The sequence below is a fragment of the Dermacentor albipictus genome, unplaced genomic scaffold, assembly GCF_038994185.2.
Source record: "Dermacentor albipictus isolate Rhodes 1998 colony unplaced genomic scaffold, USDA_Dalb.pri_finalv2 scaffold_23, whole genome shotgun sequence".
NCBI lineage: Eukaryota > Metazoa > Arthropoda > Arachnida > Ixodida > Ixodidae > Dermacentor > Dermacentor albipictus.
Window position 1 is genome coordinate 2,175,702 of NW_027225577.1, and position 26,823 is coordinate 2,202,524.

Below are 26,823 nucleotides of genomic sequence, written 5' to 3' on the forward strand. Positions count from 1 at the left end.
GAGTATAAGCTCCAATTGCCATTGGCTGCCACGTCACAAGCGCGAATCGACGGAGTTCTCGTTAGAGAGATTTAGCGTGTCCGGTATTCTGGTAAACGCAAGCGGACTGGGCGTCTTACCGGGTGAGCGGAGGCGCAAATGTGAACAGCCTGCATGGTGTAGCCACCCGGTGGTGCAGAGCTTGACCAGACAAACAGAGAGCTAATATTGCAATCAGTATAACCAAGCGTATTTTACTTTGCCGCTGGTGTAAACGGAACGAAACGCTATTTAATGCACGAGCTTTACAAAGCGAATTGAACGGCGCGCATAGCGACATAACTGAAATTTGACCTTCATTGCATCCTTTAATAATCAACCTAGTACCTCGGAATGAATCAAAATGCAGTGCTGAGAGGATACTTTTCAGTCCAAACTTATTGAGTGCATATATTTAGGGCCCCTATAGCTTACGCGATATTTACCGCGAAATCTTGAAATCTTTTCAACTAGTAATTTGAACGTGGGCCAACTGAAATTTGGGGTTGGCTCAACCTAAATTAAGGGGTGGGCCGTGTTGAAATTTGAGGGTGGCCAACATTTAAATTGGTATGGGCCAACTTAAATGAGGAAAGGGCCAACTTGAAATCTGGAGGCGGGCCGAGTTAAATTTAGGGGCTGGCCAACTTAAACTTCGGGATGGGCCAAATGAAAAGGCGGCATGCTTACACATACTAGGTGAACTCCAGTGGTGTTTCTGCATTATTTTTAGCGTATGTCTTTATATGAAAATGTTAACAGTTATGTTATTTTTGCATTGGTTCTTTTTTTAGTGTATTTCATGTGGATATGCATGTATGTAGGCATGTGTTTGTGCAAATACATTTGTTTCTGTTCTCTGAATTACTAGACCTCACAATACAGCATTATATGTTCTTGTGTCAGCAAGGTTACTGTGTGCTTCTTTAGACAAGAATATCAGATACCCCTTGCTATAGTTTTCTCCAAATTACATTGTTGTAACATCAGTGCTTACCTGCTAATGCTAAGTCGACTGTTATCAGCAAGTAGTCAATGATGTACGATACTGCTGCCAAGTAAGAACTCGTAGTTTATAACCCAGAGGTTCTTTCCACAAGAATAATAAATAAAAGCAATTTCATTCAATTCAATTTATCGTAAGCTCAATGCAAAAAGAGACCCGCTTAACACGAATAACTAATTTGGTTAAGTCAAACTTCTGCCGTCGCTACTAACGCCTGCTATTCGGCTCAGCCAGAGGAGCGAATCGGCAAATTTGGAGGTGCTTGCTCAGCCAGCTACACGAGAAGCAAAAGGCGTTTCTGTAACCGCCATTTTACAGTTAAGCAGCCAAGCAGGGAGCAGGTGAAAGCGCGTCTCCTGCATTCGCAATTTTTTGTGATACCTGACAACGTTCCCGTTTTGTGGGACTGCCCGGAAATCCGTGATGCCGTGCAGGTATGCCTGGCCTCTATTCCATCTTCACAACGTCCAGCAACTCTGGAGCAGTGGCCGAAGGACGTGAAAGTATACGCGCCCTGGTCACGCTTATCAAGAGGCTCGACGTGGTCGGCTGAACAGATAAATAGATACAGGCCCGGACTTTGTTTTTTATCAATAAACTTTATTCCCCATCTGTGGCCACTATCGGAAGTAGCTCGGTCTTCTCAAGTGGCGGCCCGCTCTCCCTGTACTGTGGTGGTGGTGGTAACAACTTTATTGAGATTCTGCTCAGTTATCTGGCAGGCCCGAGTCCTAGGATGGCCCCTCACGAGGAGCGACCCTTTAGGCCCAGGCAACGAGGGATTTTTGTAATTTTTCATCCGGTGTTCTGAGCAGCTCCTCCCACGTCTGTTGTGAGGGAGCTAGCAGGAGCGACCTGGGAGGGGGTATGGCCTCGCACCCGCAAAGAATGTGATTTTTGGTAGCCAATGTTTGATTTGTGCAGTTTTGACAAAACTGTGGAACTACGGTGAGTGGGCGGCGGTGCGCGCCGACTGCCTGCTATAGGCACCATGCGGTGCGTGGGAACGCAAGCACACGAGCAGTTCCTATGGTGTGCGTCCGGGAAGCCAACAGGTTTAGGACCTTAAGACGTCTGTGAGACATGGCGCGACTAGGACACAGTCTGCGCTGCCGCATCCACATCCAGCGCATCACCAAGCGATGGCGTCTTCCGGCGGGGCGCCGTACTAACCCCCGGATTCGTGTACGGCCAGCGCAATTAATTTTGCAGAGGGAGATGCAATGTGAGATCGTTGTCGTATACTCCGCATTTTTTAGACAATCGCCTCAGCATCGCAACTACGAGAAGACGACTAAGCTAGTTCACCTCAGCTCCGGCTGGAGTACGCTGACTATGACTTCGGGACTAAGGCCTTCCTGCACGATAAGCTTACAGGGTTTTAACTATTAACACTTCTCTGTCAAGCTGTTTCTCTAGATGTGCTACTCTGCATGGGTGGAGTCCTGTCTCTTATGTCTACGAATAATGACGTACTGCGTGCACTATGCCTAAGCAAGTTCAAAGCCTAAACCTAAGGCACTATGCCTAAGCAAGCAAGTTCAAAAGCTCATCACCAAAACCAACAACGCTATTGGGCTCATCAGAAGAATTGGCAATAGACACAGGGGCCTCAGGGAACATAACCTCATCAAACTAATACACGCGTTCGTCACCTATCACTTCGCATACGTTGCGGCAATGCTCAATTGGACAAGATCTGAAAGAGACAGACTGAATGCCCAAATCAGAAAGGTCACCAAGCAAGCCCTCGGCATTCCAACCAGCACCAGCAACGAGAAGCTGGGGCACCTGGGCATGCACAACACCCTGGAAGAAATTGCCGAAGCCCAGCAGCGCGCCCAGCTTGCTAGGCTTTCGACGACGCCTCCGGGGCGCACGATCCTAGAGAAGCTAGGCTTTGCACAAGGAGACATAGAAAAAGACTTTGCGGACCTCCCACGGGACATCCGCGCCAAGATCATGGTCCGTCCTATACCCAGAAACGTACACCCCGAAAACAACAGGGGCAGACGACAAGCGAGAGGACAATTCCTTCTTAACCAAGCCTTGGCGAACCGTGAACGCTCAGCTTTTGTGGACGCGGCGGCATACACGGGAAACAAAGCTTTCGCAGTGGCGGTTGTGGATGGCCGTGGATCCACAAGATATGCAGCCACGGTAATTGCAAGGAAGCCTGAGCAGGTCGAACAGGTTGCGATCGCTGTTGCGCTCACCGATGACAATCTTTCCCATATCTACAGCGACTCAATAGCCGCTATCAGAGCATTCCAAAAGGGCACGGTCTGCGCACAGGCTCTCAGGATTGTTTCAAAGAAAGAGATTAAGAACCACTTCATATACTGGTTCCCGGCACACTTAGGACCAAAGATCGGCGACGTCCCCAACCTTAACGAGGCGGCACACGAGGCTGTGCGCGCGCTTACAGACCGCGCGGCTTCACCCAACCACTCGGAGAATAAGGACGCGCCCACTACATACAATGAAATCACTAAACACTACTACCTACAACGCAGACAGTATAGCACGCCACACCGCACGCTAACTCGAGCTCAAGGGGTTACACTCAGAATGCTACAGACAGACACATACCCCACTCAAAACAGATTACACCATTACATGCCTGAGCTCTACGACAAGTCTCATTGCACCAATTGCAATACATCCCTTAACGTACATCATTTACTCTGGCCGTGCTCGCAAGCTCACGTAAACTACGACCAGGACAAGCGCAAGTTTGAAGAGGCAATCCGGAGTGAAGAACTCGCTCTCCAACTCTGGGCCGTCCAGCAGGTCCACGACGCCGCCAGGAAACTCAACCTCCCGGTTCCGTCGTGGGAGACGCCCACTCCATGAGAGCCCAAAGCTCTCGTGGCCTGCAGGACCTGAATAAAGTTAATTTCCTTCCTTCCTTCCTAAGCAAGTGTCGCTAGGATTAAGTATTACAGCACAAGGAATATCCGTGGTGCCACGTGAAAGCGCCAACGTATCCTGCATATTCATAAAGAAAAAGAAATAAAGAAGATTGCACAACGTTCGCGTGAAATTTAGACGCGAAGCGACACACCACGAGGCACCGGGTGGACGCAAGCATCGGGAAATGACCTATACGCGAAACGTTCCGGCAAGGCCAAGTGCATTGTCCGCACGGCGGCGGTGTGACGTGTGGCGTGAGCCGAGGGTGCGCAGTGAAGGTTACGGGTAACGGACAAAGGGCGCCATTGCTAATTGGGCTCATTGTGAGAGCGCGACACGCGCCTTTCGTCTCGCTTCCGGGGTGCGCTCCGGAGTGGACGGCCGATGCGACTGCGTCAGAGCTGTGACCACGTGGACGGCATTGCCAACGTATATTAACTTTCTGGCCATGGCGCCAGCAAGTCTATCCCAAACCGCGAGGTGCTAATGCTGTAGCCACTTGCGTTGCTTTTGGCTGCCAAGTTTAGATAGCAGTGACGCAGAAACGCCCTTTCAGCGCTGGTTCCCGTGCGCATTGGGCACTACTATATAAATTGTTGAATAAATGCTCAGACGCCACTTCTAAATTACGCTGGAAATGGGGCCCTTGTGCGTGATTGTTGCTAAAGGTTGCTTGGACGCACCCTTTATTTAACTTTGACGCAGTATTGCTTAAGAGCCGCTGGCGTCTTCTCATGAAGGCATAGAAGCTAGACAGTCATCAATTTTTTACGCTTAACGTTGTACTAGGATGGTCGCTTGTTTCAACCACCGAAAAGACGAAATTTGTGGCTACGGACAGCTTATCTTATAAATTGCGAGGCGCATTCGAAGCACCTCTCTATATTAAGTGTGATTTAGTTTCGTTTGTTTCGTTGTAACGATGTATAAAAATCTACACGGTGCATTCAGACTGGAGCAAGTGACAATAACAGGTTCCAGCCTAAGAAAGTCAAAAGAATAACGAGAGACAGGACACTCAGAAATACAAAGACAAAGGGCGCGTTTGCTTGCGCTATGTTCTAACGCTCCTTTCTGTCGTGTCTCTCATTACGCTTACAATGGGTTAAAGGTGGACTTCGACCATCTAGCCGGCGTAGCAGTCTTGTTCCCATTGTACACTGACAAAATTCATGCTCGAGATCAAGCGTTCATTCAATTTACAAGCAAATTTTCTTTCTGCAGTAATCTATGGAACCCATGGCAAGCATTCTTCTATGCTCTGACTTGTTTAACACGAGTGTGCTTTTGGTCTCTCCTGTTCTTTTTCACTGTTTTTATTGCCATAGCAATTATATGTGCACTCCAGATGCATTTCTGCCGTTGCCGTCGCCGTTGCCGTGATGATCCGTATAAACTTCAAGGGCGATGACACCGCTGCCGCGCGCGTTACGCTGCATGTGCGAGGGAAAACGTGCGAGGGCAGCCGCCGATCGCGGCTCAATCTCGCCTGCGCGATAGGGAGGAAAGCGTGGAGGAAGTGCGCCGTCTTCCGTCGTGTACGAGACACCCAATGTTGCGAGGCATCGGGGAGGGGAGGGAGGCAGGGAGTGGTGTTCTACTCCGACTGCAGCTGCGTATCTCGAGAGCAATCTGAGTTGGGGGCAGAGTCTAAGTGCACTGACGGCTCGTAACTTTGCGCGTGCTGTGTGTTCTCGGCGCTCAGTTTGCGTGGAAGTGATAGACAGCACGAAGGCCACTTCGCTCGCTGCTCCTAGCTGCAGCGCTTCCTCACGCCAGCGTTTTGATAGCGAGTGTCCGCGGTCATCGAGTGTGGTGTTTTCATGTTTGTTGTGCACGCTGACACCATGCTTGTTACTTTAGTTAAGAAGCGAATGTTTACATGTTGATAAGGCCGGTAAATGTACTACTACCCTTACTTCGTATTGCTGTCTGCTAATTTGTTATCGCAATTGATGCTTCGACTTTCGGGCGGAACTGCGTGTGTTTATTGTCTAGAGATTACCTTGTCATGATAAGGTTTTTCTGTGCACCTGTTTGGCGTAGCTAAATGCAGTCTTGCACCGTTTCAAGGGACTGGCGACCAGTCAAAAACTCTTTTGTTGCCCTGCCAGACTATTGACCATTGGCTTATTATTCTTCCATCCATCACACTGGACAGAGCGTTATGCCCAACTAACTTTTGTTAAGAGAAGGCAGATGCACCTTTCAAGTTATACCAACGTGCGAGAACTGATTTGCGCACTAAAAAGGAGATCAAACAGCAATGAAACTTGAATTGCCAAAGTGCATGATTATTTTAACATGAACGGCGAAGAATTGGTGCGCATCTCTGCGCAAGGCCAATGACAGACGTATCGCTAAAACAAACATCTCGTTTCTTCCCGCTGTAATATGCCCGTAATAACTGCCGTGCCATGGCATATTTGCTTTTTCTGGGTATGCTGATATTCGGAAGATTTGGCTCACACGTACATGAACTGCACTGCATAAAGTTCGTTGCAACGGACGCTTTTTTTCGTGTCTGGTCGTTACGTATGTCACATGGTTTCGCGCCTTTTCCACCGTAAGAAGTTGCCTTATGTTTTGCTGGTTAATGTATTCAGTCATTTGTAGTAAGTCGCTCGACCCCGACGTTGCTGAACCCCACAGTGACATCTGCACACCCCGCCGTTGACCCTCGCACCCAAACCTCTCGTACCTAGAACGTTCCTTGGATTCATGTGGCGATCAGAAGTGGCCTGTCGTCGTGCCCGAAATACTTATTCACCAGTATTTTCCCGGCTTTTGCGAAGAATTAATTTCATTGTAGAATCTCTATAGTATTTCTTCAGATATTCCAGCAAGCTTCCTTTACCTCTTGACTGCGCAACGCCTCCATGACTGTTCTGTATATCGACTGAATAGAATGCATTTTCGTAATCCAGGAAGCTAACATATATGTGATATACACCATTTTCAGCAGGATTCTCAATTACCTGACTGATGGCATCATGCTATTCACTTCTAATTTCATCCCAGGTTACAAATACAGTTTGAATTCCTTCCTTGCAGCTACGTTTAATTGTAACTACGTGAATGTTCTGTGTACTCCTCAAAAATTTACGCAATTGCTATGCTGCCCTTACCATATCGTGGAATCATCTAACGTTGATCGTGGAATAATTTAACGGTTGATCTCTCTATACAACCAGCTTTATAAGCTTCCTTAAAATGTCAGGCGCTGCACGTCAGGATTGAAAAGACGTGCAACGAAGTCAGGATACGATTACATTTGTTACATTTTAGGCCAGTTGTGAATTTTATTACGATGTCAGTTATGTAGGCACTTCAGGCGCATTTCTGCCGTCGGCGTTGCCTTCGCGGTCGCGGTCACTCTGAGGTTCCGCATAAAGTCCAAGGGCGATAAAATCGTCGCCGCACGCCATGTGCTGTATGCTCGGCTGAAGTCGTGTGAGGGTGCACTGGCGATCGCGGCTCAATCTCGCGCACGCAATCGAGGTAAACGGGGATGAAGCGCGCCGTCTTCTGTCGCGCGCAAATATCCAGGTGGAGGGTATGGAGGGGGGGGGGGGTGGCTGAAGTCGTGCGAGGATGTACTGGCGATCGCGGCTCAATCTCGCGCACGCAATCGAGGTAAACGGGGATGAAGCGCGCCGTCTTCTGTCGCGCGCAAATATCCAGGTGGAGGGTATGGAGGGGGGGGGGGGGGGAGGGCACGCTCTACTCTGGTAGCCCAAGCGACCGCGTGAGCAAGCCCGGGCTGCTATATCTTGAAAGAAATCATTGACGGGGACAGAGTTTCGCCGCGCGCTGTGTTTTCGCAGCACGGGGCGAGTTGATAGGAGGCGCAGCACGAAGGCAAATTCGCTCGCTGCTACTGCCGCGTTTCCTAACGCCAGCGTCTTGACAGCGACTTTCCCAGGTCATCAAGTGAGATGTGTTCATGTTTGCTTGTGCGCGCGTGACACCATGCTTGTTAATTTAGTTAGTATGCCTACATTTACAAGTTTATACGGCCGATGAAAACTACTATTCTTACTTCGTATAACTAGCTGTCCACTAATTTGCTATCGCAATCGATCCTTTGCCTTTCGGGTGAATCTGGCTTCTTCTGTAACAAGCCCGCAAATTTTAAAGTAGACGCCGAGTCATCTGGAAATATTTGTGGATGTTCATGCTAGGAACCATGGTGAGTATAATTCAAGTATTACCTTTTGGGCAGCAGATTCCGATCATGAGAAGCTTAAGTCATTCATCTCATTCGTGGATTCACTTATAGCATAAACTAGTGGGTCGACGATATTTTATTCAACACGCCGAATATGCATTTGCACCACGGTTTGTTGGTCACACTATTGAGTTATCGATTAAATTCTTGACACTAAAACCTCACTGATAATTCATACATTATGAGAAAAATGGCACCCTCGAGGGTGGATCGAACGTCGAAACACCCCTTCTTGCACCCTTACTTTCTCTGAAAATTTTGAAGATGAGTGCATTGGTTAGCGGAACACCTTTAGTGCTCAATTTCAATAAATTCGTGGTGCTAAAAGGCTGCTTTCCGCAAAACACGCACCTTGTATAATTTAAGGGAGCTCAGGCGCTTCATCACTTGAGCATGAAAAGACACAAGTGCCTATTTTCCTGCTCTTCGCGTCAAGTCTGTTCGAGCGCGTCACATGGTCACAGGCTATGGTAGCCAACCTGCTACTTCATGGACATGGCGTCCCCGGTGGTGAAGTGAAAAGACATAGCTTTTATTTTTTCATTTCCTACCCGGCCTTTCAATTTTTTTCCACGGGGTTTAATTAAATTGTTTCAGCTTGGGATTTTTTATAGATCACCTGCCAATCGACAGTCAATCATAGCGCGTCAGCCAATCATAGTTCTTCAGGAGCATGTTCTTTCTGGTGTAGCATCGGGGCTGGCGCAATATTATGGGCACTGAGTTCTGGGTGGTTTCATGCAGCATCGGTTGAAATAAACATTCGCAGGTACATGGGGATCAATCTGCTACCCATAAGAACGCAACATTATTATTGTGGAGGTGGCGCGGTCCGGTCGTAAAGTGGAAATACGCAACTCTCCTTTTCTCTATATACTTTCTACTTTTCACACCTGACTGCTAGCTTTGCTTAAATTGTTTCATCTTGGTGCTGATGTACAGACAAACTGAAACACTGAAGAACGTGACATCAGCCCATCAGAGCAGCTAGAAGCGCTACTGTACTCTTATGGTGCTACATTATTACCCGTGCTTTCGCCGTCGGAATAGTAGAGGGAATTTTTAAATCATAATTGATTGAACTTTAGCAAGTCATCCAGCAATGCCACCCAGTTAGGTGGTTCAGCCTGCTTTCTGAACATTCCCTTGTACGAAAGTAATGGGGGCGCTTGCTTTGTGAAATATTGATCTGGTTTAGAGGAAATCAAGAAAAAGAAGACTGTTGAAGTGGTTGAAACACTTACAAGTGAAAAATCTGTTGTTCTACAGTTGAATCCATGCTGTGCGGCGTTTTTCTTTCCGCTTTATTACTTTTTAATGAAGGTCTCGCAAAATGCTGCAGGGTTAGTTCAGCATTGTCCGAAACACTTGCGTACACACATTGGGGAAACAGGCAATTCCAAACACACACACACACACACACACACACACACACACACACACACACACACACACACACACACACACACACACACACAAACACACACGCACACACACACGCACACGCACACACACACACACACACACACACACAGACACAGACACAGACACACACACACACACACAGACACACACACACACACACACACACACACACACACACACACACAAACTTTCAGATGGGTGTATTAGTTCACCTAAACACCCTTCTTAAATGGGTGTAACAGGCTGAGTTACAGACGCGAAAAAGCACCATTAAAAGTGCAATTTTTCTTAATGTGTAGTTCCTGCTTAAATTTTTAACAGTTCATTAATGGATCTCGCCGACTCTCTTACGTGAATGAGCAAAATTATATAACGCTTGTGAAGTCTCTTTAACGAGATTTTGAGGAATTATTTCACATGGATTCGGTCCGTTTTCGTGGTTTGACGAAACGCAGTGTAGCTGCTTATGAATTCGTGCTGGCGACTGGTGAGCTTGTTGGGACACGTTACGAACGGAGAAATTAAGCAACGAATTGTTACTATAGAGTTTGTACTGCGACGCGGTTTACACGTGGAATTACCAAGGTTGACAGTTTTCTGGTAATCTTGTTTGTTCAATTCAGGAGGGGTTAGCTATATATATGGCGTAGGATGGAACGGGAAAGCAGTGCTGCGTGCAGGTATATATATATATATATATATATATATATATATATATATATATATATATATATATATATATATATATATATATATATATATATATATATATATATATTACATCGTGATTTCGCACTTGGTAAACAAAGTTGCTGCCATCGTTCCTGTTGTTTACCTTCGGCATACAGTTTCATAAAACGCAATAAAAAAAGTACATGTAGGCAACACTACATTATTTGCCTTACTGCATTATGACTGAAAGAAAAATTAATAGCAGAAAAGGAAACACGCTAAGGCTAACTAGGATAGCAGCCAGCTTCTTGTACTGCACTGCGTGAGGGGTGGGGAGAAAAATGAAGATGGAAGACACTAACACGATAATAGTAGGGCCAAGCACGATTTATTTTATTGTATATCAGCTATTGGATCTGTACAGAAGCAAGCTTTGTACAGATGGCGAGCAGATTTTTGTTGGCATCCCTCTGGGTCATGACACGTAACATCAACTGTACATATCTGATTCAGCAACAAACGACGAAGTGTAATAGAGCTCTCAAACTCAGCTATATGAGACATATGTAGAGTAAAGGATCCAGCAAGTCTTTAGTAAGGTGCTGCTGTGCCTAAACGCATTCGTTTTTTTGTGTACACCTAAAATGCGAGATTCATTCTTACGCGAGCAACACAACCACAACCCCTTTAATCTCATAGCATAATCGGGAAGCAAATATGCACGCACAAAAAATGAAAAAATAAAAATAAAGAAACGCACTTCATTTTCGAGTAAATTTAGCGAGGGCCTCTGCTTTAAACGACTGCGCCTCTAATGAAGTAAACATATAAAAGAACGATGGCGGAGCAAGCGCTATGATGAAGGAATGGAGCATTCCTGCTTTTCGCGTCCGTCGCTACCCGAATATGGATGAACGTCGATGCAGGAAAGCGCAAGCTGCAAGTTTCGGAAATTGAGAAAATATAAAAGATTAGTGATTTGCCGGTCGATGGTGTTGACGGCGCCTTAACGCGACCTTCCCTGCTACCCGCATTAATGCAGCTGCAGGGAAAATCAGGTGGCAACACCAAATCTTTCAGCGCTGCTAAAGTGGAGAGAGGTATCACTGTAAGACAATATAAGAGGAAAGGTGACACGATACCAAAACTTGGAACATCTTAACATTCCAAAGTCATCTCTCTCCTTCTCTATCTATTTACATATCTTTTTCTCTCCTATTTGCTTCGCTTCCAGTGCACGAAAGGCGCAAAGGAAAGTAACTCAGTTTAAATATTACCTGCCGCGATTAATCAGTGGACAGGACGTTCGAATATCAGGAGATTATAGCGTTACCGCGACCGTTGAACGCGCGCCTCGGCACACGGAGGGGAAAGTGATGCCTAAGAGCGCCCAGCGGAATGACAAGCGTTCGTCCTGGCAACCTTGTGGAAGCTCGCCTTGCGTACGGCACGCGCTCGCGCCACTCTGTTGTGCGCTGGACTCAGCTTCCTCTTCGTGGCTTCGGCACGTGCCTGCACCGCGGGAACGTGCTGAGAATGAGGGCCTCGATCCCTCGGATGGGAATACCGCGGATTCGAATGCGACTTGGCCAGCACTTCCTCCTCATGCTGTGGCACGAGCCAGGCGGCAGTGGCGAGCACGGTGTTGATTAGAAGCATCGACGACGTTTTCCTTCTTTTCCGAGTACATATGTGCGCGTGGATGTGGCGTAGGTGATGTGACGTTAATGGGAACCAAGGGAAGCGGAAATTTTCGGTACATATGCTTAGCGAGGTAAGTGTCTTAATTGGGGCTCCAACGCGCACTAGAGGCAAGCGACCTTCATCCTCCGCACACATCGTGCTTCGCGGTAGTATTCCACCTCCGACAGGCCGGCACCGGCGGCTGCCAAAGTTCTCACGAGTGGTGTTCTCAGTTTTCCGCATCCTGTTTTCTCCAGCAGAATATACGTCGGGACGAAGCATCACAGGACACGAATCATATGCTACATTAGTAAATAATTTAAAAAGAAAAGCGCGAGAAAGATTGTTTCAGAACACTAAATCAAAGATACTTCGGTTTCATTGTGATTGGAACTTGCCACCTATATCACTTAGTACCTTACATATCGGCTGTCTTTCCATGTATTAAAGCATGCAAGAAAAATAGTAACTTTTGCTTCTTTTACTGCATCAAAATGCTACAACCAATGTAGGGCGAACGCAATTTACATTACGCTTGCACACACCCTTACAAGCACACACACAAATATCCCCGCAGTAGCCATATTGGCTCCATATCTTTGTCAGCAATACTTGTGTAAGCGTTTCTCAGCATATCATGCTATGTAGTAGCGCACACATGCGTACATATGTTTATATATCCCATATGTATATGCTTATTATGTTTCGTGAGTGTTTTCGTGAAATGTGCTTACATTATTTTCTTTTTCTTTTTTTCTTGTAACATTATTTTCGTACCTTTTCCATCCTACGTTGTCTCTACTGCCGTCATCTTTCTTCACTACTGCATTGACACTTAATCCTTCACACAACTGAGAAGTTAGAAAAAAATGGCTGTGGCTTAGGTAAGGTTAAGCCCAGGATGCGAAGCATACTAGCCTTTATTTTAGTTGTTGAACCACTGTTTAGCCTGGTGAACTGCTGTTGCTTGGCTATATTTGGTTCGGCTAGACGAAGAAACAACTCATGCATTACTTCTTCGCCTTCAAGAGTGGAACGCGACAGCGTTCCCGTCGACCCGCCAAGGGGTGTAAGACAATGGGCTACAGGGCAGCGACTACGCGCCCCGCATTGGACGCGGTGAGCGTCGAGCAAAGCAGCGTTCGGCGCGGCAACGAAATGTGCGCCTGAGCAAGAGACGCACGCCTTAGAAACAGCGCGTTTCTAAGGCAACACCGCATTCACTAGAGGCGCTTTTGTACCGCTTTGAAGCGTTGTACTCGTGGCTCAGTGGTAGCGTCTCCGTCCCACACTCCGGAGACCCTGGTTCGATTCCCACCCAGCCCGTCTTGCAAGAGTTGAGCCAAAGCCACTTCTCCTCTGTCGTGATGTCACGGTGTCACGTGATTTCATGGTCACCGCCGCGCCTGAGGAGCTGGGTTGAGCCCTCGTAATATGCTTCGCATAAAAACGCCACAGAGCGCCCCTGTTTTACGCCGTAAAACGTGCTTTTATTTAATTGGTATAGAATCGTTTGTGTCACGTACACTGACGCTTTAGAACGCGTACCGTAACTCCTTTTTATACACTCCAGGCCCATTCTTGCCGTCGGCGTCGCCATCGCCGGAATGTTCCGTACAAAGTATAAGGTCGAAAACATCGTCACCGCTCGCCGTATATGCTGTATGTGCGAGTGAAAGCCTGCGAGGGTCAGCTGACAAACGCGGCTAAATTTCGCACGCGCAAAAGAGGAAAGCGGTGAGGAAGCACACCGTCTTCCGTCGCGCGCGAGGCACTGGGGGGAAGTAAGGGACCGGCACGCGGGGAGGCGTTCTACTCCGGCGGCTTCTGCGTATTGCACAGCGCGCGGCCGCCCATGTCTTGAAATAGATCTGCGACGTGGACGAAGTGCGCCGAGTGTTGATAGCGTCGTATGCGCTGTGCTTTCGACGCTTAGTTCGCGTTGAAGCGAGACGCAGCGCGAAGGTCAATTCGCTCGCTGCAGCTGCCACGCTTCTTCGCTTCACTGTTTCGACAGCGAGTTCCCGCAGTCGTCGAGTGAGATTCGTTTATGTTTATAGCTGTGCGCGTGTGTCACCGCGCTTGTTAATTTAGTCAGTGGGCGAATGTTCAGAAATTTGTACAGCCGGTAAATGTACTGACCGTACTTCGTATAGGTGTCTGCTAAAATTGATGCTCCTTCGCCTTTCGGGCGAAACTGCAACTCTTTTTATGCGAAGCATATTGCAATCACTCAGTTGAGCCCTTGGGCGCGGCCGCGCAGCCGCCATTGAGCGTATGAGCCATTGTTCATTACTGCGCGTCTCATATGTGGGTCTATTCTCTTTTAAGCTTGCTATGTTTGTTATTAAGTTGCTTCTATTTTGTTGTTTCTTCGTATATATATATATATATATATATATATATATATATATATATATATATATATATATATATATATATATATATATATATATATATATATATATATATATATAGCCAAGCAACAGCACTTCACCAGGCCAAACAGTGGTTCAACAACTAAAATAAAGGCTAGTATACTTCGCATCCTGGGCTTAACCTTAGCTAAGCCACAGCCATTTTTCTTCATCTCCAGCTATAAGACTGATTTAACTTTTATTCAACATTAAAACATGTTGAATATCACGGGGCGATGGGCTCGACTTTGTAAAAACGTTTCAAATTCGCCACGCACAGCGAACTTTCGGGGGCGAATGCGTCCCGTGCCGTCTTCGTCGTCAGCTAGGAGTCGTTCACTTTTTATAAGCAAATTTTTACTATGTGACGCGCCCAGCTTGCCATGCGTATCGAGCACTGCCTTGCACGTGTTTATTCCCCCCTTTTAGACATACCAGCATAAACCAGTACACCAAAACAAACAAAAAAAAAGAAAAAGACATGATACGAAGTCTTGCCAGCAGCTCGATTAGCTAACAGCGATGGAAGCTTCTTTGCATGCAATGTTCCGGTTAAGAAACAGCTACAGCTGACTGACTGTGTCAGCTACACAGCCGGAATGATAGGGGCGAGAGAGAAAAAATGTGGTCTTGTGGAATTGACACAAATTCCCACAAAGGTTGCCTTGGCGAACGAGAAAGGGTATGCATATCAAAAGGAAATCAAAGTACTAATTTACAAAAAAATTGCTAACGTCCAGTTCTTATATGATTCGCCCAGGATTTGTTAATTATTCTAATTAACATTTTGGTAGCAGAAGACTGGCAGAGGCGATGAGTTGAGTTTTTTTCTCTCGTGTCTGAACTTGAAGAAGTTACAGGCTGCCCTGAACAGCAAATTAGCATCCACGAAATTGAAAATGCAATATGCGACTGGGCTTCCAGAAACATAGCGTGACCTGAAGAGCTAAGTGGTGCTTCTTGCAAGGGCTTTAAGATCCGTTATGCTCAGCCGTTACTACTAGTATTGGTTGAAACATGATGTATCTCCTTCATTCACCTTGCCCTGTGTTGTACTGATTCCGAATACAATACAAAGTCGTCGACTGTCAGTCACTAAGATTACAAAATTTTCATGAAAGTTTTAGTGAGGTCATTGCAAGGTGTTGTGAAGATGAAAGTTCGACCCCATCAAACATGCGGCATCGAAGGTCGTTGTATTTCTACAACTGCTCATGCTTCTCGAAGAATTTTGGAATACTGTGACGTTTTTCAGGATGGGTTTGTTTTGTTGCAATTTGATCTTTCACATGTCTTTCACCACGTATAAGAAATCTTTTTCACTATCCTGGATCATATGAACGTGGGTCGTGTCGTTTTTGAAGGCGCAAAAATGTCCTATACGAATTGTACTACGCATGTCATTGTTAATGGTCACGAGTCAGATATCGTGCACGTGCGCTCAAGCGTACCTCACGGATTCCCAATATCACCCTTGCTTTTCGTCTGAATGCCTCAAGCCACTGTGCCTCTCTATTCTAAACAATGATAAGATAGCTGGCTGCCAACTACAATACGCCCACGTGAAGGCGCTCGCCTACGCTGACGGTGTCGCTGTGTTTTGATCAGACGCAGACAGCAGTCGCGAGGTTCTATCAGTAATTGAGAACTACGGCAAACACACAAAATGCCAGTAAACTGGGAGAAAAGTTAGGGTACCTGTCACTGAAATTGAGAAGATACACCAGAGTCGAACCTACATCACGAATGATCCTCAAGAACAGCAACCCGGCGCATTAACAGGCTGCGCCACAAATGCACTGGTAATGCGCCGCTTTTAATGAACGCCTTTCACGCCAACGTTTTAGCGAGCTGCGCTGAATGCACTGGTTATGCGTCGCTCTTCAATGAACTTCTCGCCAACTTGGGTCACGTACTACGTAAGCGAGGGAACAATTCTCGGCGTTCTCAGACACCGGTGTCCCCCGCTTCTGGTCTCGGAGGGCATGTGCACTTCTCGGCAATGCCACTTGATGGCGCAGCTTGTCCGGTAAGAAGCGCGAGGTAGGAGCTTGCTTAACAAATGACGCGTTTCTCAGTGCTCGCACCCACCTGTGCCCCATGCATTTCAGAGCCCACGTGCAGGCTTCGTGGCGGCGCCGCTAGATGTCACTGAGCGTTCTTAGGAAAGCACACACAAAAAAGAATTCTGCTGCAGTATACGCCTAATACATAAATTTGTTCGACGGCGGCAATACGTTGTGTCACTATATTCATTAATAAACTAATTACCGTCGGCAGTCATCGTGAGATGGGTTCCGCCTCTTTTTTTAGACAGGTTGTGTCTTTATTTGTTTTCTTTAGGGATCAACAGGACAGCTTTCTCCGCACTGTGATGCAGATATGCTTACGTGGTCTTCTCCCGGCATTTGCGATGTCGACAGGCAATATACTGAGTGGTCCTTTAAAAGGATACGTATGAAAAGTTGCCAGATTTTCTATGGAATACGTAAGCACAGCAACTAAAAGTAGTTGTACAAGGATCTCATTGGTACCATGCTTTCTACGCCCATCTATTAGTGGAGATCAGGGACAAAAAACACTGAAGAGAGTTAAAAAGATATTAGTTAAATCATCGACAAAATCTTTCTTTTTCAAACTGCAAAGTGGTTCTATTATTGTGAAGAACTGGCTTGAACAGAAAGGATTATTCGGTACCTTGGCCCAATGAATGGTTACTTTATGAGGAACCGGTAACGATATAGCATGTTTCCCTAATTTGTTTGGATCCAATATTTTATGGGACAACCTCCAGCGTACCATCTATAAGCCGTTGCATTGCGAACCGTATGGCGTTTACGCAAAGCAATAAGTCAAAAACAAAATCAGTTATCTAATGGTAGGAGCATCGAGCTTCTGTGCTGACGAGCCAGTATGCGAAACCAGCCATCGGACATTCTTATCTGCTTATTTTATCTATTTCTACTTAGCACTACTCACACCTACTGTCCTAAGTGGATCATAAAGGGCCAGAAACTGACAAAACCACATAATAGGAATCACTTGACAAACTCCAAGAGGGGGGGGGGGGGAGAAAAAGAAAGCAATCGCTTTAAAAGAAACGTTCTCTCTATGACTCCACAGAAAACTCAAAATTGAGACGAACAAACACAAGCAAGCAGTAGCAGAATTCACGGGACAACGGGATTGAATGTGGTAACCACGCTTCGTGCTTGAGCGCAGCTTCCTTCAAGAAAGCAGAACTTGTCGTACGAGATAGTTCAAATTGCCTGCCGATCATGCGGCTCATCTATACTGTTTCGAATGATAGGTTTAAGCTCTCTTATTGGAGTAATTCAGAATTTTCTTTCTCTTTTTTTTTTGCTTTCTGGCGCGTTTCTGGCGCAAATCTGTGTGCTATCTCTATATTGACATTTTACGCAATTTACTCAGTGATCGTTCGGTTCCGTCTCGTTGAAACAACACGTCAATGTTTTCGGGGCATTATGAGGCTCACGCGATACATATGTGAGTACCATTAGTTTTTGTGGCTCCTCGCTACTGACCTCTTCATCAACATCGGACTCCACGCAGAGGCAGCTTCTGAGTTAATATTTTACTTTAGTGTTAGTACTGCATACTTTCACATCATCGTCGACACCGGCGTATTGTATGTTCATGTAAACATCCTCTACTTTTGTCTGAGTCAGAGATCGCGCCAGGCCTCGCGCTTATCCGAGTAGCAAGCATCTGAGTGCCTACAGAATTTCAGCTTAGACGAATGGACAGTTCGTTGTCAGCATATTTTTTTCTTTTTTTTCCCTGGCAAATATGAACGAAATGTCTAATAGCGCGGTAGCTAAGCTCTCTGAGCAAATAACACAAATGTTCGCCGCGCACTTGGCGCGCATAGACGACATAGAAGCGAGGCTGTCGCCAGCTGCGGGTAGACCAATAAGAACGATGAGCAAGCCGTACTCTAGACAGCAACAACACAATCAGCCGCAGCAAAGCACGCTCACAGACGTAGAGACGCGACCGCGGTAGCTACCAAGTCGCCCCGATGGCGACGGGTTAAATTAAACAAAGGCATCACCATGGCTACACACGCAACGAACCACACTAACACTGGGAAACAAAAACAATACACAATCTGGCAGTGGAACTGCCGAGGCTACAGGAGGAAGCGGGGTAATCTCCAGCAATTCATACGCAGCCGCGAGACGAAACCGGACGTGATCCTTTTACAGGAGACAAACCATCCGGTTAAACTAGCTGGCTACAAAGCGATAGACGCGACCACGATGGAGAATAGGCAAAGAAGGAAACGCGTGCTGCAGCCCGCGTGGCGGGTGGCGCGGGGCCGGGGGCGATGGTGGCGCGCCGGCCGTCTCCTCCCCACGCCCATCGCCGGTCGCCGCCGTGCTCGTTCGACGTAACGTCACTGTGGCGCAGCGAGAACTTGCCGGCGTAAAGATACCTCACGTGTTCGTATAATTCATTCCTAAGAGCGGCCGAGGACTCTTCACCCTTAACCACGCTGCAGCACAGATTCGGGGACCTGCTGCGGGGCGCGCGCGCGGCTTACGGCGGCGAGTCTCTACTTGTTGCAGGCGACTTTAACGCGCCCCACGGAGCCTGGGTCTACACCCGAGAAACACCCAAGGGCAAACACCTTTGGGAAGACTCGCAAGACCAAAGGCTTGCACTGATCGCGAATCCCGCCGATCCTACACGCAGAGGGAACAGCGTGAGTGCCGATACGTTACCAGACCTTGCGTTCGTTTCAAATGTTACAACAGCGCACTGGCAAAATACGCAGGAAGATTTGGGGAGCGACCACGTGCTGATCGAGATCACGATAGGCACTGGCCCGAGCGGTCGTGGTACTAACCCTGAGGGCAAAGGTCGTAAGCTCAAACTCGTGAAGTGGGACACGTTCCGCAAGAAGCGAGAAGAAGCGGGGCGAGGCGACGAGCCGATTACGGACATAGACGAGTGGACCGAGACGCTCAGAAGGGACGTAGGCGCAGCAACGAGCGACGTTCCGCCAGAGGCGAACCTCGAAATAATTGACAGCAGGCTCCTACACATGTGGGAAGCGAAGCGAGCGCTCCTAAAGAGATGGAAATGCCAAAGACATAATAAGGCGTTGCGCAAACGCATAGCACAATTAGACAGAGGCATCGAAGAACACGCACTCCAGGTATGCAGGGCACAATGGGAAGACACGTGCAACGGCCTCGAGAGGCAGATGACCGGGGCGAGCTCTTGGCGCCTTTTTAGACACATATTAGATCCGGAGGAGACTCGGGCCGCTCAAGGCCACAAGACTCGTAGACTAGTAGGAGATTTTAAAGGCGATAACTTCCTCGACGCAATACGTGACCGTTACTTTAAGAAGGCCGAAAGCATCCAGCACGCCGAATACGACGGCGTCGCAAACGAGAAACTGGACGCGGAATTTAACGAATCGGAAATTCGGATAGTCCTGTTCGAACTAAACACTCGATCGGCGCCCGGCCCTGACCGGGTTACCAACAAGACTCTCCGCAACCTAGACGACGAGTCAATCTCCCGACTCGCGGCCTACGTCAATGAGTGCTGGCGAGGGGGTTCCCTTCCCGAAGCGTGGAAAAGGGCCCGCGTTATCATTATTCCTAAACCTGGCAAGAAAGTTACACTCGATAATCTAAGACCGATTTCGCTTACGTCTTGCGTCGGCGGAACACGTCATGGAACACGCAGTTCTCACCCGCGTGACCGACTTTCTCGAAGATCATGACGCGTTCCCGCTCACCATGCTTGGGTTCCGCCGCAACTTCTCCGCACAGGACGTATTGCTTCAGCTTAAACACCAGATCGTAGACGACACTACCAGCTCCACTAAGGCAATTCCAGGCTTAGATATTAAAAAGCCTTTTGACAACGTTAAGCACGAAGCGATCTTAAAAGCAATTAGAACATTAGGACTAGGCCAAAGAATGTATAATTACGTTAGAGATTTCCTCGCAGGCAGGCGCGCATGCGTCGTCGTCGGCGACGAGGAATCGCCGGAATTTAAGACGGGTCCGTGCGGCACGCCGCAAGGATCAGTCATATCACTATTACTCTTTAATTTAGTTCTACTTCGTCTACCCGAGAAATTAACAGCAGTAAAAGGATTACATCACATTCTCTACGCGGATGACATCACCCTCTGGGTTCCCAGGGGAGGATGCGGCGGTCACGTCGAGCGAACGCTACAGGCAGGAGTAGATGCGGTTCAGAATTACTTGCGTGGAACGGGCCTCGAGTGCTCGGCTACCAAGTCCGAACTCTTACTCTACAAACCCACAAGCAGAGGTCGTAAAACCCTGCGCGAAGAGGAACGGGAATATTCCAAAATACGCATTACATTGGCAGATGGTACTCCCGTACCGCACGTATAGGGAAAATTAGAATCCTAGGGTTACACCTGCAGGCAAACGGCCATAATTGAGAGACGGTGCGAATACCTCGTCGTTCGGCAGATGACATGATCCGACTCTTGCGTCGCATCACGAATAGACGCAATGGTATGCGTGAAGAGTGCGCGATTCGTCTCGTGCAGGCGTACGCGATAAGCCGCATAACGTATGTTGCCCCCTACTTGAAGTGGATCGGGTCCGAAAAAAAAAAAAAGTCGAATGCATGATCCGAAGGGTTTCAAGGGGGCAGTCGGCGTTCCACTCAACGCGAGCACCGACAAGTTTCTAGAGCCTGGAGTTCACAACTCACTTGACGAGTTAATCGAGGCGCACGACGTTGCGCAATACGAACGATTATCGAGGTAAAAGGCAGGTCGATGCATCCTCGAGTCACTCGGCATCACGTACCACACTCAGCATGGAGAAAAGACGGCAGTTCCCGCCTCAGTTCGCGACCGCCTGATCATCCCGCCGCTTCCCAAGAACATGCACCCGACGCACCACGCCGGGAGACGCAACAAACGAGCAAGCGACCTTCAGAAGAAGTTTGGTAACAGCAACGAGGCGGTGTACGTAGACGCGGCGCGATATGGGGGAGGGAGAAGCGCACACGCGATCGCGGTTGTAGACCGCTCGGGTAAGTTAGAGTTACTGTATATGCTACCTGCGGTAGCATATACAGTAACTCTAGGGTAAGTGCCTCGCGAGCGCCACGGTGACCACGGGACACACGGAGGCGGCCGAAGAAGCCGCGATAGCCCTAGCACTCGTCGCGGTGCCGAACGCTGCGATCGTGATCAGCGAGTCGCAGGCGGCAATCCACAGCTTCGCGCGTGGTCGTGTCTCGCGGGAAGCGGCCCGCATACTCCAAATTTCTGACGACGGCGACTCGTCATCGCCCTCGCAACTCCAAAATTCTACGGTCTTCCTCTTTTGGACCCCGGCACACACCGATGTTCCGCTCACGGGCAACGAGGCGGCCCACGCCACCGCTCGAGGTCGCACACGCCGAGCCGCCGCTGATTATGTGACCGCCGCCTCCGCCCCCGAGAGCGGGGCATCGGATCTGCCGGATCGGGACACTACAACAGAAATACCCAACACCCAACACCCAGCACTGCAGACTCGAAAGACGCACATTCCCGCCACCGCACGATAAATTGAACAGGAACGAGGCCGTAACTTTACGCTTGCTCCAGACACACACCGACCCTAGCCCCGCTATCTTACACCAATGCTATCTGCGTTTATATCCAACAGGCGCGCGTAAAACTTGCGGACAAAGAGCAACGCTGCGACACATGCTCTGGGAATGTGCCGGCAACAACGGTATTCAAACCAGCTGCGTTCCCGGCGCGTACATAATCGCGGCCATTGCCAGAGTACGGGAAGGCTCGAGCTCGCTTTTTCCCGACGCCGCCCCGGATGCGGGAGCCGCCGGCAACCTTCTCCGTAGGCGTCGCCGCCGCTGGGAAGCGGCTATCAAAAGTTCAGAGCTGGCAGACCAGCTCTGGGCCGTCCGGCAAGCCGAAGATGCTGCCCGAGTCCAAGGACTTCGAGCCGCCACCTGAGGCCACCACAGCAAGAACTGCCGGACTATTCTTCAATAAAGTTTCTTCTTCTTGTTCTGGGGCCTAAGGGAATGAACAAGCACATCCTTCGGCATACCCAAATATTCGGCTCAACCAAGTTCGTCTTAATATGAGTCTACGGTCTGTCTAGGCATATTGCTCTACCGAAAATAGACTCTTATTCAACGTTTTGCACGTGAGTCGTGCGTAATGGCTGTAGAGGCGCTGCATAGTAGCGCATAAGATGATATCCTTAGTTTTGCGAGAGCAGAAAAATTACACCAGCGACACAGTCCTACAGTTCCTTTTTCTGCTGTTTTCTTCCCCCTTTGTGTGCTGCAAAATTGCTATGTATGCACAAGATAGGACCACCCGGCGGCTGTTCTTGTTCCTAGCATTTATGCATCTCTTTTTTTCTGTTTGGCGGCAATGATCCTCCAGTGCCTCTTCACAATCACAGAAAAAAGTGGAAGAGAGGTGCTGTCTTCAATGATAACTGGAGAAAGCTGGAGCGAAGAGAAATACTGACGAATAATGTCATAAAGCCTTGTTCAATACGGCTCTCGTTCAGGGTAGAGCACAATTCGTTTTTTGGAAGTCTTTAATCACTTTATCTCTTCTGAAATCGACCATAGTAGTATCGCTCTTACACTGCTAATTGATCTGCAAACGGCATTCTCGACACTATTGAGCACCAGATGTTACTCCATAAACTTGAAAGCTTCGAATCGGAGGACTACACTGCTCTTTGTTTTCAAAATATTTCACTGAACGATCACAATGTGTACCTGTAGCCGAAACTAAGAGTTAATACCTAAGTAATACGTGCGGGCTGAGTCAAGGGTCTGTGCTGGGACCTCTGTCATTTAGTAACAGTAGTGAATTAGCCTACCTAAACTTCACATCTAAAATATTCTCGTACTCCAATGACATGCGCTTACTCTACCCTGCGCATCTTTTAAATAAGTAGCTCAAGTGCTTCAACCTGATATCGGACGAGTCCTTACGTGGTCTGACATCAAGATAAAATTTTTTAAACAGAAGTAAAACAAACATTATGCTTCCACAATCTCCACAAGAAAGTTTAGCACTCTTCACTAGTTTATTTACATGACAGTTAGTGTCAGAATCGCTCATGCTTGTGTCAGAATTGCTTATGTGTCTCTGGGGTGGGACGCTGAGCTAAAGCTTAACTAGACACTGTCCTGAAACTTTCACATAGCGGAAGTTGCGAAACGGCTAATAACAGTCTGCGCATATTTATATACACCGCGATCTTCATGTGGTGAGAGAGTGAGAGAGAAGGGAGGAAGGAAAGGCAGGGTGTTTAACCAGACTGAGTTCAGTTTGCTATACCCTACACGTGGGGATGGTGATGGGGAGTCAAAGAGAGAGAGACAAAACAATAGCCAAATCGCACTTTCACATGCACTAAGTTAGTTGCAGGATGTCTACAGTCGGCCACTCAAGTCTGATGCCTTCAGGTAGTGAAGGAGCACTCGAATGGCTTTCTGGGCTAATGAACTGTGAGGCCAGGCTCCCAAGACCTTTGCTTCTGTGAACGGCCTATCGTCCAGCCTATACAAAGCACACTGGATAGTTCGACGTTGGTTAGCAAAGCGAGAAAAGTGGCACAGAATATGACTGACGGTCTCTTCACACTGGCACTTAGCGCACATCGGTGAGTCCGCCATTCCAATACGATAGCTGTAGGAGTTCGTGAATGCTACTCCTACCCACAGCCGACACAGCAGTGTTGCATCACGCCGTGAAAGGTTCGCTGGTAATTTCAGTTTCAGTGATGGGTTGAGGCTGTGCAAACGACAGTTAAAGTTCTGTGGTGTATGACACTAACTGAACGGGATGGTACGAGAGAGACTGTGAAGCTCTCTTGCAGCACCTACTCTCGATAAAGGTATAAAAAGTGTCGGTGGTCCAGCCTGGACACGTAGTACAGCGTCATCGGCGAGGTGATTACCTACGATGCCACAATGTCCCGGCAGCGACTGAAAGATTGCAATAGCAAATTTCGTTGATTTGGGGCACTAGCTGTTCGTAATTACCACGTCGTAAACCTTGCAAGCTTTGTAGAGCTGCTTTCGAATCATAAAACGCCGCCCATTTGCTAGGCAGTTCTTTTTCAGTGTATTCGACAGCAGCGCGAAGAGCGACAAATTCTCAACCTGTATGTGTCGTTGCGTGCGAAGTTTCAAACTTGATGACGACCGATTGAGATGGTATAACAATGGCACCCATCGGATCTTTTTTTTTTAGGTGAAAACACCTAAAAAAACCGTTTGCAGATCAATTAACAGTGTAAGAGCGATACTACTATGGTCGATTTCAGAAAAGTTCACCTAAAGAAACGGTACACAAGACCCATGGAGAATCAGTAACAACATACATTTCAACTATTTATTGTCTAGCGTCTGCTTATAAAGTAAGCATAATAAACAGCAGACAAAAAAAATGCTTCCAGCGTTTCCTATACGGCACTCAATTTCATGGTGGGATGCCGTCCTCAGCATGAATCGGCTGGGCATTATTTCTTCCCGAAAGCAATTGTTGCTAGACATTCTGTGTAAGCACACTTTTTCCAGTATATTTAAACATGTTAACATTAAACCACATCATCTCCACCAGATCGAAAAAATCATGATTCCACATGCATACGCCCACAATGAAAAAGGAAATAGCTCGCCATTTTTATGTACTTCAACAGAAACGTAACGAGCGAAAACCTAGCCTTCATGAGACAGCCAAAGTCGTTCCTAAGCTCATGTGTTCTATAGCAGGGGACAACCTAAAAATTACGAACAACCTCCGGCCACGAAATCGACTTGCACCTGCTTGCGTGCCTCCGCGCTACAAAGCTTTAGAGCTCGAGAGGCGCGAATAATTTCCAACTATAGGAATGCGTCTCGCCCTCATACGTTACTATTCAACACTAAGACACGAAGATAAAGCAAGTTATTTGTAAAAGCGTGGAGTTTGTGGTCACTAAAGCTATATACGTGTTCTTAAAATCGCATCCTCCAGCGATGGTCCTCTCGGAGTTAAAAAAAATAAATAGCGAACGCAAATCTCGAAGGCAATGCTTTCGAACACCCCCTATTGTGGTGGAAAAATACGGAATAGTACGGGGGTAACTGATATCTCAGGTTTTCCTCACACTCCGTGGTAACTATGTTAACTATGACAACCACGGTGATCGTAACAAAGAGACACGAGGTTGCGATTCATTGAGAAGCTCGCTACGAGACCTGCGGTGCCAACACCACAGGCTCTATTTCAAGAAACACCATAATGGGATTGCCTGTGCACGGCGGCCTAATGCGGCTCGGAAGCTGGGCCATCGGCAGACTTAATCAAGCGAGCACGCAGCTTGCAAATCTGTCGCCGAGCTGCGTGACCTCAGCGCACGCACCGTCTTCCCGTTAAAATGGAACGCGAGACCGACCTGCGTTGGTCTTGTTACACCGTTCCGGAAGCGGTCGGCCCGAGTTGGCAAGGGCAGTCGCATCGTCCTGCGTGACGACTTCGCCAAGCGTGCGCTACGTTCCGATTCTGTATGCGACTTCTTTCGACGTAACGGTGGGCCAAATGCCGCGGAGATCGGAGCCACGTTTTGCGCCGGTGATGACTGGCCGCCACTGACACCGTCGGCTGTACGGCGTCTGCTCCGTGATGCTCGTTTACCTCACGAAAAGTGGTCGATAAAATTGGTTGGTCATTGAAATATGTGAGCGCCGGCGCACGGGCTCTTTGGACGAACTGTGGGCGTGCAGTGCACACGGTATCGAAACTGCGGGCAGACACAACTGTCGCCTCGTCACACAATGCGTTCATGCGAAGCCAAACGATGCGTGCGCGAAGGGACCGTTGCGAAAAAGCCAAAGCCCGATTCTTACGCGCTTCAACAGCGAGTACAAGTCCATCGACTTCCTTTTGAAAGTATTCCAAAGCAAAGCTCAGGTGACTACCAGAAAGGAATCGATTCAAACCGTTCTGCATGGTACTTGCAGTGCGTCCTGCAAAAAATAAAAAAGAGAAACCAGTGACAGCTCAATCCAACTGAGCTCATCTGGGCCCCGACAAGTAATACCGTCACAGCAGGAAATTATACTTTCCAGCTTTTCGAGGTTGAAGTAAGCAAGGCAGAGGATTGCCAAGACCGATGCAGAATGATGTAATAATGCTTTGACATGTGTCTGTGATATATGGAAATAGTGTTCAGGCTATGACAGCAACATCAACGACTCGAGCACGTAATCACAGTTGAGGCAAGACAAAAACGTCATGCATCAAACCTTAATCTTAAATTAAATCTATCTCGCAATTCATGCACGTGTTCGCACCACACCCAAAGAAGAAGCATGACTGCAGCATCAACAAACGATCACTACCATGTAATCCTTATGAGCGTCACCCAAGAGTGGCCTGATAGTATATCCAC